The following is a 14,106-nucleotide window of genomic DNA, read 5'->3' on the forward strand; positions in this document are numbered from 1 at the left end:
GCTTTTCCAGTCTACCTGGGTCATTGCCAGCTGGGAGCAGCGGTCATTGGGACTTTGACGCTAGCTGCAGAGTGTGGAAGTGTGACAGCAATTCCAGTGCCATGTGGACTTCTCCTGAATGTGGACTTTTCCTGGACTCCTGCTCCTGTGACAATTTTTTATGGACTGAACTGGGGTTGGGTTACATTTGCAGAGATTTGGAATGGTGTTGGTGCCAACTTGGACTTGGTGAACACTTTAAGGACATTACTCTTTTATAGATTCTTGTTGTATTATTAGCTTAAAGAGTTTGCTTAAAGGCTTTGATCACTGTGATGTATTGGTATACTTGTTTTGGGTATCTGTTAGCATTGGCTATACTAATTTTGTGTTTGTTCTGTATTTTTTCCGTCTGCCTCCAAATTAGAAAATCAGATGAGTGCAAATCTCAGCACACAAATTAAAAAGAAAAGGGGGATATGTTGTGGACTGTTAATGGCAAAAAAGCCATTATAGATTCGAGGCTTGGCAGGGGGCTAAGTTCTCCCCCCTCCATCTCCATATTTGGCTTTGATGCTGAGTGTTTGCACCCACTCCACTTCCTTCCTTGGGTTGCAGGAAGCAATATACATGCCCTTCCTCTGACTCTTTGTTTGTTTCAGATGTTTGTAAATTTCACTAATGTATCCTGTTTTTGCCTTGGGAGAGTTCCTGTGTTAGCCTTTGATGTGCAACTTTGTATCAGGGTCCTTGATTTGCATATAACTATATAATAAAGCGAACTGGGGCTGTGAGGCGCTCAGATGCTGCCAGGCAGTTTGAGGAGTCCTCCCGGTCCCATCGGTTTTGTTCTGACAAAGTGTGTTTCCTTAATTCCGCACCGTTATTTGGAAGCTGCGCTGGTCCGCGGCAGTAGAGCAACAGCCCTGTGTGTGGAAGTCCTGGGTTTGATTCCTGGTCAGGGCACTCAGGGGAAGCGACTATCTGCGTCTCCATCCCTGCCCCTCCCCCTTTTTCCTCTCTCTTCTCCTCCCCAGCCATGGCTGGTATGCTTCAGGCAAGTTGGCCCTGCACTGAGGATGGCTCCATGGCCCCACCTCAGACACTAGAATAGGTCGGCTGCGGAGCAACAAAGCAGCAGCCCAGTCCTAGCAGAGCATGCCTGGTAGGGGGCTTGCAGGGTGGATCTCGGTTGGGCGCATGTAGGAGTTTGTTTCTGCTTCCCCACCTCTCACTAAATAAAAATAAATAAATAAAAATGAAATGTAGAGGGAGGAAGCAGTGACATATTTTTGGTGATAATACTTTTTTTGAATTTTTTAGAATTTGTCTATTTTTACTGTGGGTTGGCTGTTGCTATTTTATCCGGATAACCACTTCTTTGCTGAGTTCAAGCAAACAAGGAAGCCACACCCTCAAAACAAAACACACAAAGAATAAAACCACAGAATCATCTTGAATAACTTTTTACATAATGCCTCCCTTTCCTGTCACTTTTGCACACAAACTTCTGTGTTAAGTTGAACTGTAATTGTCTTTTCTATTTGGAGAGAGTCTACTGAACTTGAAACCCTTTTTTTCTTTTTTAATTAACTTGCCTGAGCAGGCGGTGGAGCAGTGGATAAAGCATCAACCTGGAACACAGAGGCACAGGTTCAAAACCCTGATCTTGCCTGGTCAAGGCACATATGGTTGTCTATGCTTCCTGCTCCTCCCCTCCTTCTCCTTCTCTCTCTCTCCTCTCTAAAATGAGTAAATAAGGTCTAAAAATATTTTTTAAATAAGAAAGATCATAGACCCAATAATCTTAGTTGAATTTGCTTATGCTCAGGGTGATCTCTGCATTAGCAGGTTCCTAAACAATTCTACTTTCACAGGTCCCCAGGTATAAAAAAGTTGAAAACCACTGCCATAATTCATATAAGATAAAACGTTGGGCCTGACCACATGGTGGCACCGTGGACAGAGCGTCAGACTGGGATGCCGAAGACCCAGGTTTGAAACCCTGAGGTTGCCAGCTTGATTGTGGGTTCATTTGGTTTAAGAAAGGCTCATCTGAGGCGCAGCGGAAGAGTCAGCAAGGCCATGGACGTGAGGTGTGAGGCTTCCGGGCAGGGGCCGCAGTTCACTAGTCGGGCGGTGCAGAGCTCGGATAAACGACCCTGAAGCCTTCAGGGACATCCGCGCCTACTTCTCCTCGAGGGGTGGCCACCTTGGGTGACTGGGAGAAGGTGTGCTGCCCCAACGTGGAGAAGAACCAGGACGCGCTGCTGCACACAGGACACCAAAACCCTGGCAGTGGACACTGAGGACTCGCATGAAAAATGGACTAGGAGGCAACAAGAACTCAGGAGAAAGGAGACTGAAGTAAAGATGTATAGCCTACAAGAAAGAAAAGGCCAAGTGTACCAAGAGTTCAGCGAGCCCCAGGACGATGACTACCTCTATTGTGAGAACTGTCAGAACTTCTTCATTGACAGTTGTGACGTGCACAGGCCTCCTACATTTGTAAAAGACAGTGCAGTGGATAAAGGGCATCTGAACCATGCAGCCCTCACTCGGCCCCCTGGGTTGAGAATCAGACCATCGGGCATTTCTGAAGCTGGTCTTGGAGTGTGGAATGAGGCATCTGCTCTGCCAGTGGGTCTGCACTTTGGCCCTTATAAAAGCCAGATCACAGAAGATGAAGAGGCAAGCAACAACGGATACTCCTGGCTGATCACCAAAGGAAGAAACTGCCATGAGTATGTGGAAGGGAAGGATGAATCCTGGGCCAACTGGATGAGGTATGTGAACTGTGCCCGGAATGATGAAGAGCAGAACCTGGTGGCCTTTCAGTATCGCAGGCAGAATTTCTATCAAACCTGTCAGGTCATCAAGACAGACTGTGAGCTGCTAGTCTGGTATGGTGACAAGTATGGCCAGAAGCTGGGCATCAACTATGGAAGCAAGCAGAAGAGAGAGCTCTCAGCAGCTAGAGCCCATAGTAAAATGAGTGGTGCAAGCAAGAAAAAAACTCATCACTATTCAGAGGAATATTTAAAATTTGGGTTCATACCCGCTGTTCACGATGAGCGGATTCCTTTTTGTCTTTTATGCCAGCAATGCTTAACCAACGAATCAATGAAACGAGGTCGTCGAGGCGCATTTGAAGGTGAAACATAGTGCTCATATTAATTCAGATTTGAGTTACTTTAAAACTTTAAAGAAAAATTTTGAAAAAAGAACAACATTAAAGTCTCTATTTACTGCTCATACTTCAACTAATAATCGTGTTCTTGAGGCTAGTTATCAAATTTCTTTATTCATCGCTAAAACTGGAGAAAATCACACTATAGGAGAGAATTTAATAAAACCATCAATATCAGCATTTCTTAAAACGGTTCTTGAAAAAGATGACAAAGATGTAAAAGCTGTGCCACTCTGACAATACTGTTAGCAGAAGAATAGAGGAAATGAATGAGGATATTGAAAAACAATTTATTGAAAAGCTGAAAACAAGAAAATTCTCCTTGCAAATGGATGAATCAACTTTGAGAGACAGTGAGGCAATATTGATAACTTACATAATATATTGATAACTTACATAAAGGACATTTTGCTGAAGAAATGTTGTTCTGTAAAAGATTAGAAAGCACCACTACCTCCAAAGATATATATAATAAGCTAAAAAACTACTTAGATGTCAATGATATACCAATGAAAAATATAACATCTTGTGCTGCAGATGGTGCTCCCAATATGACAGGCAAGAAAAATGGCTGCTTAAAATTAACGAAAGATGCAAATCCAGAAATTATTCTTGTGCATTGTGTTATTCATAGGGAAAACTTGGTAGTTAAAAACATCTCGCCTGTTCTGAATGAAGTATTACATACAGTAATAAAGTGTGTTAATGCTATTAAAGCTAGTGCCAAATGTGAGCATCTTTTCAAGCTATTTTGTGAAGAACAAAATGAAGACCATGTGAGACTTTTACTTTATACTGAAGTAATATGGCTATCTAAAGGAAACTGTTTGAAAAGATTTATGGAACTATTTGATACTCTTAGTGATTTTTTAAGCGACAAACCTGAAATGAAGTATCTGTTAACAATAGATGGTAAAGCATTTGTGAGTTATTTAGCCGATATCTTTGAAAAACTAAATATATTAAATAAGCAACTTCAAGGAACAAATAAAACTCTTGTCGATGCAAAAGCAAAGATATGTGCTGTTGTAAGAGATATGGCAGAGACTCCAAACACAAAATGCCCAGTATAACCATATTCTGAACTTAGGGGGCAGGCAAAGAAATGATGTAACCTGGTTCTTCGGGCGTTATCCCATGACCAACCCCAAACAGATAGAACAGTTGAATTGGAAGAAATACAGTGTTTTCAGTGCGAGTTGTCAATGTGACAGGCATATTTTGCACCATGATGACTCTGGCCTCCTTCCCCCTCCCCTAAAAGATATAATTAAACATTCTATGTAAATGGAGGTTCCCTTCTGGGGAAATGCCACACTTAGAACTCAAACCAACTTTCTTTTTTGTAATTTCAATATTTTAGTTATACCCAAAACAGAATTTATTATTATTTTTTAACATCCTGCCTTTACGGAAAGCTAATTTAGCCTTAATATTTTAATATGCCCTTTTTAGTTTGTCAGGTTCAAGTCAGGTGATTACCATGCTTGACATTTTCTCAGGAACCAGTAATGAATACATCCTTTTAAAATTATTTTCAGCTTATTAAAATGTTCTTTACTAGACTTCTCTGTGAATCAATTTTTTAAAAATCAAAATATCATCAAGGGAAAAAATATACAATATCAAAGAAACTTCTTTATCTTGTGATTGTAGTAATCAGAAATTGTTAATCATGTTTAGAAGATGAAAACATAATGTACTTTTAAATTTGTTGAGGTTACTTACTTACATTTGGTTAATATCAATATGTAAACTTCAGGTGTACAAACTTACAACATAACATCTATATACTTTTTCTTTTAGAACAAAGCAAAATTTTTTCAGGCAGAGAATAAGAAAGAAGCCAGGACACAAGGCCCGCTGTAAAAGAAGTGAAAGAACAGGGCCAAACGTGTGCCGGCCAACTCACACCTGAGTTGCACACATGGTCAGTTCTTAGGATTTTGTGTCTTTTCATGAGGGAGCTGTCTCCAAGCTTTGTGGCACTACCAGGAGAACTACCAGGGTCGCTACCAGGAAAACGCAGACATACAAACCAAGGCAACAACAACTCTCACTTTCCAGCTGACAGCCAGCACTGCTCCTCCCTTACAGGCCACGACACGACCCGCTGGTCGCCCACGCCTCCCACCAACCACGCAGCTAGGCGGTGGCAATCACAAGTGAGCGGCATGACAGGGTGTGCCTCTCCCCGTTTCTCTCCCACACTGCATCTCCCGGAGGCTCCGCCCTGACACAACCACGAGCAGTGGTGAAATCCCACCGAGTCAGCTGGATACAGGAGGTGACAACGACCGCATGACAGATAACCTGGAGTGCTCCAGGGTCACCGCTAAGGGCCAGGCACCCAACTCAGGGTTGGGCATGTGACTAGGTCGTGCCACGGGCCCTCCCACGACACGTGGAGGGCCGCTCCACGACACACAGCCAGAGATGCAGAGGGCAGAGTGCCTGCCGCATCAGGAAACCCCGGCCCCCACTGCCTACGCCTCAAGGCAGAGAGCAAAAGGGCTAGGTCCGGCGGATTCCACACCCTTCTCTCTTTCCTCAACCATCACCTTCCAGCAGGGAGGGGAGGAGAGGAGAGGAGAGGGACCCACAGGGCAGAGCAAGAAGAGTGGTCCCATTCATCAAGAATGCCTGTCCCACATTGGCACCAATGAGGCCCAGCCCGGGAGAGCACACCACCACCAAATCGATTAAGTTTATTTTTATAGAGAAGTGACAGAGAATAATCTTTCTAAAAATATATATGCACTTATGCAGGATAGTCCGGTTGGTCAAATAAGTTTGTAAAGGGCTCCACCGTGAACGCGGCGCCGCACCAGCTCCCAGCCCCGCCCCAAGTACCAGAGACCTCGTGCCGGCTACCCTGGCGGCGGCGTTGGAAGCGCCAGCGGCCTTAGCGACCGAGGAGACTTTTGTGCCCACGGAACAGGTGGTCTCACGGGTCCCAGCCCCAGAGCCCATCTCGGAGCCGGTGCGGAGCCGACGGGCGGCCCACGGACCCGCACAGGGTACGTGCTGCTGGCGGAGCCCGCAGTCTTCGAGTCGCTGCTGCTGTCGCGGCCGGTGCTGGAGGGGTTGCGGGCGGCCGGCTTCGAGCAGCCCTCCTGGGTGCAGCTCAAGGCCATCCCGCTGAGGCGCTGCAGCTCGATTTAATTGTCCAAGCAAAGCCTAGCACTGGCAAAACCTGTGTATTCTCCACCATTGCTTTGGACTCTCTTGTTCTTGAAAACTTATGCACCCAGATTTTGATCTTGGCTCCTACAAGAGAAATTGCTGTACAGATACATTCTGTTATCACAACAATTGGAATAAAAATGGAAGGCTTAGAGTGTCACGTCTTCATTGGAGGGACTCTAGTATCTCAAGACAAAGCCAGACTTAAAAAGTGTCATATTGCTGTTGGATCTCCTGGCAGAATTAAACAGCTGATAAAACTTGACTACTTGAACCCAGGCAGTATACGTCTCTTTATTCTGGATGAAGTGGATAAGCTTTTAGAAGAAGGCAGCTTCCAGGAACAAATAAATTGGATTTATTCTTCCTTGCCTGCCAGCAAACAGATGGTGGCAGTATCGGCTACTTACCCGGAATGTTTGGCTAATGCTTTGGCAAAGTACATGAGAGAGCCCACTTTTGTGAGACTCAATTCCAGCGACCCCAGTCTCACAGGTTTGAAGCAGTATTACAAAGCTGTCCATTTGTACCCTTTGGCCCGTAAGATACTTGAGGAGAAGGCTCAGCATTTACAGGAACTGCTCAGCAGAATTCCGTTTAATCAAGCCTTCATCTTTTCTAATTTGCACAGCAGAGCGCAGCATCTGGCTGACGTCCTCTCCTGTAAGGGCTTTCCTGCGGAGTGCGTTTCAGGCAACATGAACCGGAGCCAGCCCTTGACGCCATGGCCAAGCTGAAGCAGTTCCACTGCCGGTTCCTCATTTCCACGGACCTGACTTCCCGTGGCATCAATGCTGAGAAGGTGAATCTGGTTGTGAATCTGGACATACCATTGGATTGGGAGACATACATGCATCGGATCAGCAGAGCTGGCCATTTTGGGACTTTGGGACTGACAGTGACCTTCTGTTGCCGGGGAGAAGAAGAAAATATGATGATGATGAAAATTGCCCAGAAATGTAGTATCAACCTTCTGCCTTTGCCAGACCCCATTCCTCCCGGTCTGATGGAAGAACGTTTGGATTGGGACGTGGAGGTTAGAGCTGCTGTGCATACATATGGCTTGGCAGGTGCACCGAGCCAGCCCCTCCAAACACAAACTCAAGAAGTAGAGAGGACCTCTCAACCTCAGACAGCTCACAGTAACCACGTGGCTTCTTGTAGAAATGCTTCAGTATCTGGACTGTCAGTCAGGTCCAAGGCCATCACTAAACAAAAACTGCCTGTGTAAAGCCACTCAGAGTGTGGGATCCTAGAAAAAGCAGGGTCACCGAAAGCACTGGGCTGTGCCATACAGCTGGAAGAGCATATGGACAATTCTGTTGAGCCTCCTGCTGAAAACTGCAATAACAGTCAGCACCAGGCCAGGGAGGACTTGCCTGTGTCGCTCCCCCAAATCCCTTGTCTGTCTGCCTTTAAAATCCACCCGCCATGCACTTTGCCTTTTGCAGAGCTGGTAGAGGATTACGAGCACTATATTAAGGAGGGGTAGGAGAAACCTGTAGAAATCATCAGGCACTACACAGGTCGTGGGGATCAGGCTGTGAACCCACAGAATGGTTTTGTGAGAAACCGAGTTACTCCGGAGAGCGTGTGGGTTTTGGCAAGTAGTAGCCAGTCGGGGGACTCGGAGAGTGACAGCGGTTCTTACAGCTCCAGGACTTCCTTCCAGAGCAAAGGAAACAAGTCGTGCATGGCAGGCTCTTCTGACATTCCGCTGAAAGGCTTGGAATCGACCCCTGCGGATGGCCATGTCTCTTTGGAACAAACTCTAAATGGGAGTGACACCCCTAATCTAGTCGAGTGTCCGGGGTCACCTGAAGTCTGGGTAAAGGCAAGGCCTACAAAGGGGGCTCAGCAGAGGGTGAAGCAGAGCCGGAGAAAGCCTCCCCGGCGGTCCTCCTCGCAGGTGCAAACAGATCCCCAGGAAGGTGAGGGGTATGCCCGCTACAGGGAGAGCCACGAGGGCTCTCCTGGTGCGTATCAGGACTACGAGGAGTACTGGCGAGCCTACTACAGGGCCTGGCACGAGTACTATGCAGCCGCTTCTCAGTCCTATTACTGGAACACTGTTGGGCAGATAAAATGTATTATGCTCACTTTGTTAAAGAGGCCGTTGCCCAGGTGATATTAATGTGTGTTGAGAATCCTTGTAGCCTGGGGCTTGGTTTTGGGGTTAAGCCTTTCCCACCCTTTTTTGATGTGGGGCGGTACAATCCAATCATGCCTCAGAGAAGTGACTTTGTATTAGAGACTTCCCTATTTTGGTATATTGGATTAGAGGTTGTGAAGCTACACTATAAAATGGGGACGGAACGAGAGCTTGGGCTCTTGGTTCCTGAGGTTAGCATGAGAGAACGGAGAGAGTAGAGCCAGCAGCAGAAGGAGGCCACATGGAGGAGGCCAGGAGAAGCAGCTAAGATGGCGGAGTGCTGAGTGAGATGCCAGTTTGTGTAGAGTTTGTATCTGGGATAAGGAAGGAGATGGGGAACAGAGGTGAATAAGTCTGGTGAGCTAGAAACCTTTGATTCTAGGAAACTCGGATAAGTCAGTGGCTTTGTGAGCACTGAATGTGTCTGGGTTTTGGAGCCCAGTGTGTATTTTTACTTGCCCGCCGGGTGCAAGCTAGAATTAAAGACTATGGCCCATCAGTTTTTGGCTCCGCTGTTTCTTTACCGACTGTCCGAATCCAATGCGAACTTGCATGGGCCAGAAGGCTGCTGTGATAGTGGCCTTAGCCCTGGCTGCTTGCTTTACAAACATCCAGAGGCACCCAGGCTGGATGGCAGCCTGCCACATGAATAGCGTTTACCTACAAGAAATGCTGCGTGGCAACCAGTGAGCTGGGCCGGCCCTCGGACCATCTGGAAGAGCCAGCAGGGGAACCTGGGGTAGCCACCGCCTTGACCTGTAGTGGAGCAGCTACATATGTAGTGGCAATTTTCGGGGACTTGGAAAGTCTTAAAGCTTAATGCCGGGTACACCTGTTTTCCAGATTGTTTAGACCTACCAAGGTGTAGTATCTTTTTTAAAGAAACTTCATGGGTCAGATTCTTGAGAGAAATATTTTGGTACAAAACGAAAGGTCCCAGGGTGCCATTTTCTATAAGCCGTTCCAAAAAGAAACATTTGCAAGACTTGTATCACTGCTTACTTAAAACAAAATAAAAACAACTTGAGATTTGAAAAAAAAAAAGTTTGTAAATATGATGTATATGTTTGCTCACTTTGGGTGTGGGGGATAGGCTGTAAGTTAGCAGTCTTTATAGCCTAAGGCTTAGTTTTAAGACTAAGCCTTTCCCTCCCTTCTAATACTAACGGCTTCTCAAAACCAAGCTTTTCCCCACACCCTTGACTATTGCATGATAGGGGGTGGAGCACTCTTATGAGGAATCCCACTTATGCCTCAGATAAATGGCTTTGTATCAGAGACTTCCTTATTTGTATATTGGCTTAAAGGCTTTAATTTCTACACTATAAAATGAAGCAGACCAATGCTCTTGGGATCTCTCTCGGTTCCTGCTATCAGCATTGCAGAGGCCTCCCTGATCCCTTGCCCTGTGTGGCAAAAGCAGGTTTTCTGCTTTGCCCTTGGCTTTTCTTGTGGCTTGCCTGTCTTGGTGAGACACCAATAAACAGAATGGGCCACCATCCTCCGACTCCACCATTTCTTTACCATCTGCCCAAATTCAATGAGAACCTGCATGTGAATGGCCATGATGGCGGCCCCTGGCCATACAGGCCCATAAAGCAGATCTACAACTCTACAGAAATACTTCAACAAGCACTATGAGTACCAGCATCTGACCTCAATGGGAGGTACTTGTTGGGGAGCTGCCGCATTTAGAGCCTTTTTTTCTCTTTTCTGACTAAGCAGAGAAAGGGCTATACTCTGGTTTCTCTTCAGATCGCGTAAATCTTTCGCCTTTTACTAAGCAGAGAAAGGGCTGGGCAAAAACACAGTACTGCATGTGCTAGCTCAGTGGTCGGCAAACTCTTTAGTTAATAGAGCCAAATATCAACAGTACAACGATTGAAATTTCTTTTCAGAGCCAAATTTTTTCAACTTAAACTATTTAGGTAGGTACATTCCTTATCGAGGTAGCACCCGCATGTGGTATTTTGTGGAAGACCCACACTCAAGGGGCCAAAGAGCCGCATGTGGCTCACGAGCCGCAGTTTGCTGACCAGGGCATAAATATCAGTCTGAAGACCGCAGATCTCAGCAAGATCTAAGTCTCTGAATCCTCCTGTCATCAGCAATGCAGTGGTGGCCAGACTGGCTTGGAACGTGGGGTCAGTCATAGAGGACCAGGTGGTCACCACTCCTTGTCCCCTAGCCCAATTGAAAGGGCCATGACAGTGAAGGCATATTCTCCCATTGGGCATTTTCCCAAACACCTCCTTACTATTGCTTTTTCCACTCAGTATATTTATGGACCTCTGTACATTTCTGCATAACCTAGTGCCCCTTGTCACCAAACAGTTTAGCAATGAGGTCTGCTACTGCCCCTAGGTCCTGCTCCATATCTGGCTAGTTGACCTGTGGGATCATGCCTGTATTTTTCCAAAAGGGCACTGTGACCTTATCAGCCTCCAGGAAAGGGAGTTTGCAACCCAATGGAGTCAATCTGCCCAATGCAGGTGGGGCAAAGGCCCACGTAACATTTCCTTTTACTGTGAGACAAACTGGTCAACTTTGGTAGCTGTTTTGAAGCATCAACAACTGTTTTCTCAGGAACGTGGGATGTTTTAGTCTGAGAAATCCAGCAGTGGTTCTTTGGCCACTTGTGGGATACAGTGTGGGACACCACATACATCATTTCAAGTATAACTGGCAGACAGGCCTTGAATTTCCTTGGGGACTGTAAGTTTCCTTATGATGGGCATCCAAGGCCTCAACTTGCCAATCAACAAGACATCATACTGTGAAAGTATTTCACATAAAAGAAATTATCCTGATACGATGTGAACATTAACAACTCAACATGTAATGCATTTCAATACCAGTTACACCTCAGTACACAGAGTATACACTAAGTCAGCTTGCAGGCCTTTCAAATAACAAAATCACCTGTAACTTGCCATCTTTTCACTACAAGTTCCATCAGCTGTATCCAGAAATGTTCTATAGAAATAAAAGAGCACGGGTATTTTTACACAAACACTACAACACTGGCTTCCTGAAGACCATCGACTCTCCTTGGTTGGGAGCCCAGGAAATAAGGTCAAGGGGAACACGCAGAGGGAGCAACAGGCAGCAGTAAGCACTGATGGTGCATATACTTTCAACCATTCTCTGGGCCACCAAGAAATGTACTCTGAACAATACTTAGGCACCATTTGGACAGGTGATTTCAATCCAACCTCTAGCTGCCTAATCCTCGGAACTGTTTCAACATCCACCATTAAATCCCAAAGAACCTATCTTACCCCTAAACTGGCCCACACACCCTGGAGGAGATTGGACGGGGGAGGACCCTTATGTTCCCTGAAGTAAAAGAAAGGCTCTTAACATGAATAATTTTTGGCAAAACTTACTTTGTCTAAAACAAAGAGACTTTTAGCAGAACTTACTTTTTCTAAAAAGACTCCCAATTCCTGGCCTTGAGGCTGGTTTCCCAGACTGTGGCCCTGGGCTAGCTTTGCAAAGCTGCAGTGTGGTTCCCAGAATGTTTCTCTCTAAATTAACCCAAAAGATAAACATTGTAAGAGAGTTTGTTTCACTGCTCTGTTTTACTGCTAGGCTTCCTCTCCTCCCCATTACCCAATCAGTGTGTGATTTCGTCTTCAAAAACTAGCCCCAAACTGTTCGGGGCCGCATTGATTTGAACGACTTAGGTCTCCAGGCCATCACGCAGCCGGTTAATTAAAGACTCCTTAATTTGGCTGATTTTGTGGCTGTTCCGATACAACATTCCCCCTCACCCAGTATGTGGACATAGGTGTGCTAACAGTCCAGAGATCCACACCTGTCATAGCCGGGCCCGCACTGCTCGACCGATCCCACAGAGCCTTGACCTCTCCTAACCCTGCTCTTGTTCTCCCCGAACAGGAGAGTCTCATCTTACCCAATGATCAACCAGGGTCAGCCCAAGTGCTGCGGATCCGCAGTGCCTTACCCATTTCCTCATGGAACGCACCATCCCCCAGTGGGAGGCCTACTGACCTGTCGCCTACCTAGACTACAGGATGCATTACCAGATGCTAGGGAATCGGAGGCACCAACCTGGCCAGAGCAGCCTCCTGTCTAATGAAAGGTCATCATAGTTTATTTGGGGCCATACACTGCAGAAGAGAGAAGGAACAGGCTTTCCAAAGCTTACACGTAGACCCGTAGACCCGGAGAAGGGGACAATAGTGGGTATTCTCTCTGCCAAAGGAGGGACAAAGATTACTCTCCCCTTGCCTCAAGCAACTGACCAACAGCTTCAGAAAGCTTGACACAGACTATTGTTTGAAGTAGGCTGTGGCTCTTGGTCACTCTCCATACAACGCTTGATTGGCTTGAAATATATTCAGGCTTGAAAATGGTGTCATTTTGCTAACAAAAGTAAAGGTTACTATTATTTAACTGGAGAAATAAATGTCAGGAATGCCAGCAGAAAACTATGGCTCAGCAGACGAACCAGACCCCAGGGCCCATGCTGTGTAGTACAGGATGTGGCTTTTATGGGAATCCCAGGACAAATGGAATGTGTTCTGTTTGCTACAAAGAACATCTTCAGAGGCAGAATAGTGGCAGAATGAGCCCAATGGGGACAGCTAGTGATTCCAACAGCCCTAGCTCAGATCCTGCATCTGTACAAAGAACAGACGCTATTTTAAACAACTGTGAAGGTGCTGCTGGCAGCACATCTGAAAAATCAAGAAATGTGCCTGAGGCTGCCTTGCCTATAATTCAGCAAATGACAGAAATGAGCATTTCAAGAGGACAAAATAACTACCCCAAAAACAGAGGTGTCAGAGCCAGTTGTCACTGTGCCTCATTCATCAATTTCTCGGCCCAGTACTTCTCTAAGTGAAGAAAAAGCTCCGGAGTTACCCAAACCAAAGAAGAACAGATGCTTCATGTGCAGAGAGACAGTAGGCCTTACAGGGTTTGACTGCCGATGTGGAAATTTGTTTTGTGGACTTCACCTTTACTCTAACAAGCACAACTGTCCGCATGATTACAGAGCAGAAGGTGCAGCAAACATCAGGCAAGAAAATCCAGTCATTGTGGCTGAAAAAATCCAAAGATATAAAATACTACTTGTGAACAGACTAATACTGTTTTGATTTTAATATATCATAGGAAACATTAAAGAGCAGATGCGGCCCTGGTCGGTTGGCTCAGTGGTAGAGCGTCGGCCTGGTGTGCGGAAGTCCCGGGTTCAATTCCTGGTCAGGGCACACAGGAGAGGTGCCCATCTGCTTCTCCACCCCTCCCCCTCTCCTTCCTCTTTTGTCTCTCTCTTCCCCTCCATTGGAGCAAAAGATGGCCCGGGCGCTGGGGATGGCTCCTTGGCCTCTGCCCCAGGCACTAGAGTGGCTCTGGATGCAACAGAGCGACGCCCCAGATGGGCAGAGCATCGCCCCCTGGTGGGCGTGCCGGGTGGATCCCAGTCTGGCGCATGTGGGAGTCTATTTGACTGCCTCCCCGTTTCCAGCTTCAGAAAAATACAAAAAAAGGAAAAAAAAAAAAAAAAAGAGCAGATGCATGGCCATTTTCCTTTGATCTCCAGTGTTTTACTTTATACTTGTCTGTC

The 14,106-nt window shown here is 46.2% G+C and overlaps 2 pseudogenes; both read left to right on the top strand.

The window, feature by feature from the left end:
• The first annotated feature begins 2,352 nt into the window (after positions 1 to 2,352).
• On the top strand, positions 2,353 to 9,197 carry LOC136385945 (probable ATP-dependent RNA helicase DDX20 pseudogene; annotated as a pseudogene).
• A 3,769-nt stretch (positions 9,198 to 12,966) lies between these two features.
• LOC136385946 (AN1-type zinc finger protein 5 pseudogene) lies at positions 12,967 to 13,636 on the top strand (annotated as a pseudogene).
• Positions 13,637 to 14,106: the final 470 nt, after the last annotated feature.

This window comes from Saccopteryx leptura, chromosome X (assembly GCF_036850995.1).
Source record: "Saccopteryx leptura isolate mSacLep1 chromosome X, mSacLep1_pri_phased_curated, whole genome shotgun sequence".
Classification (NCBI taxonomy): Eukaryota; Metazoa; Chordata; class Mammalia; order Chiroptera; family Emballonuridae; genus Saccopteryx; species Saccopteryx leptura.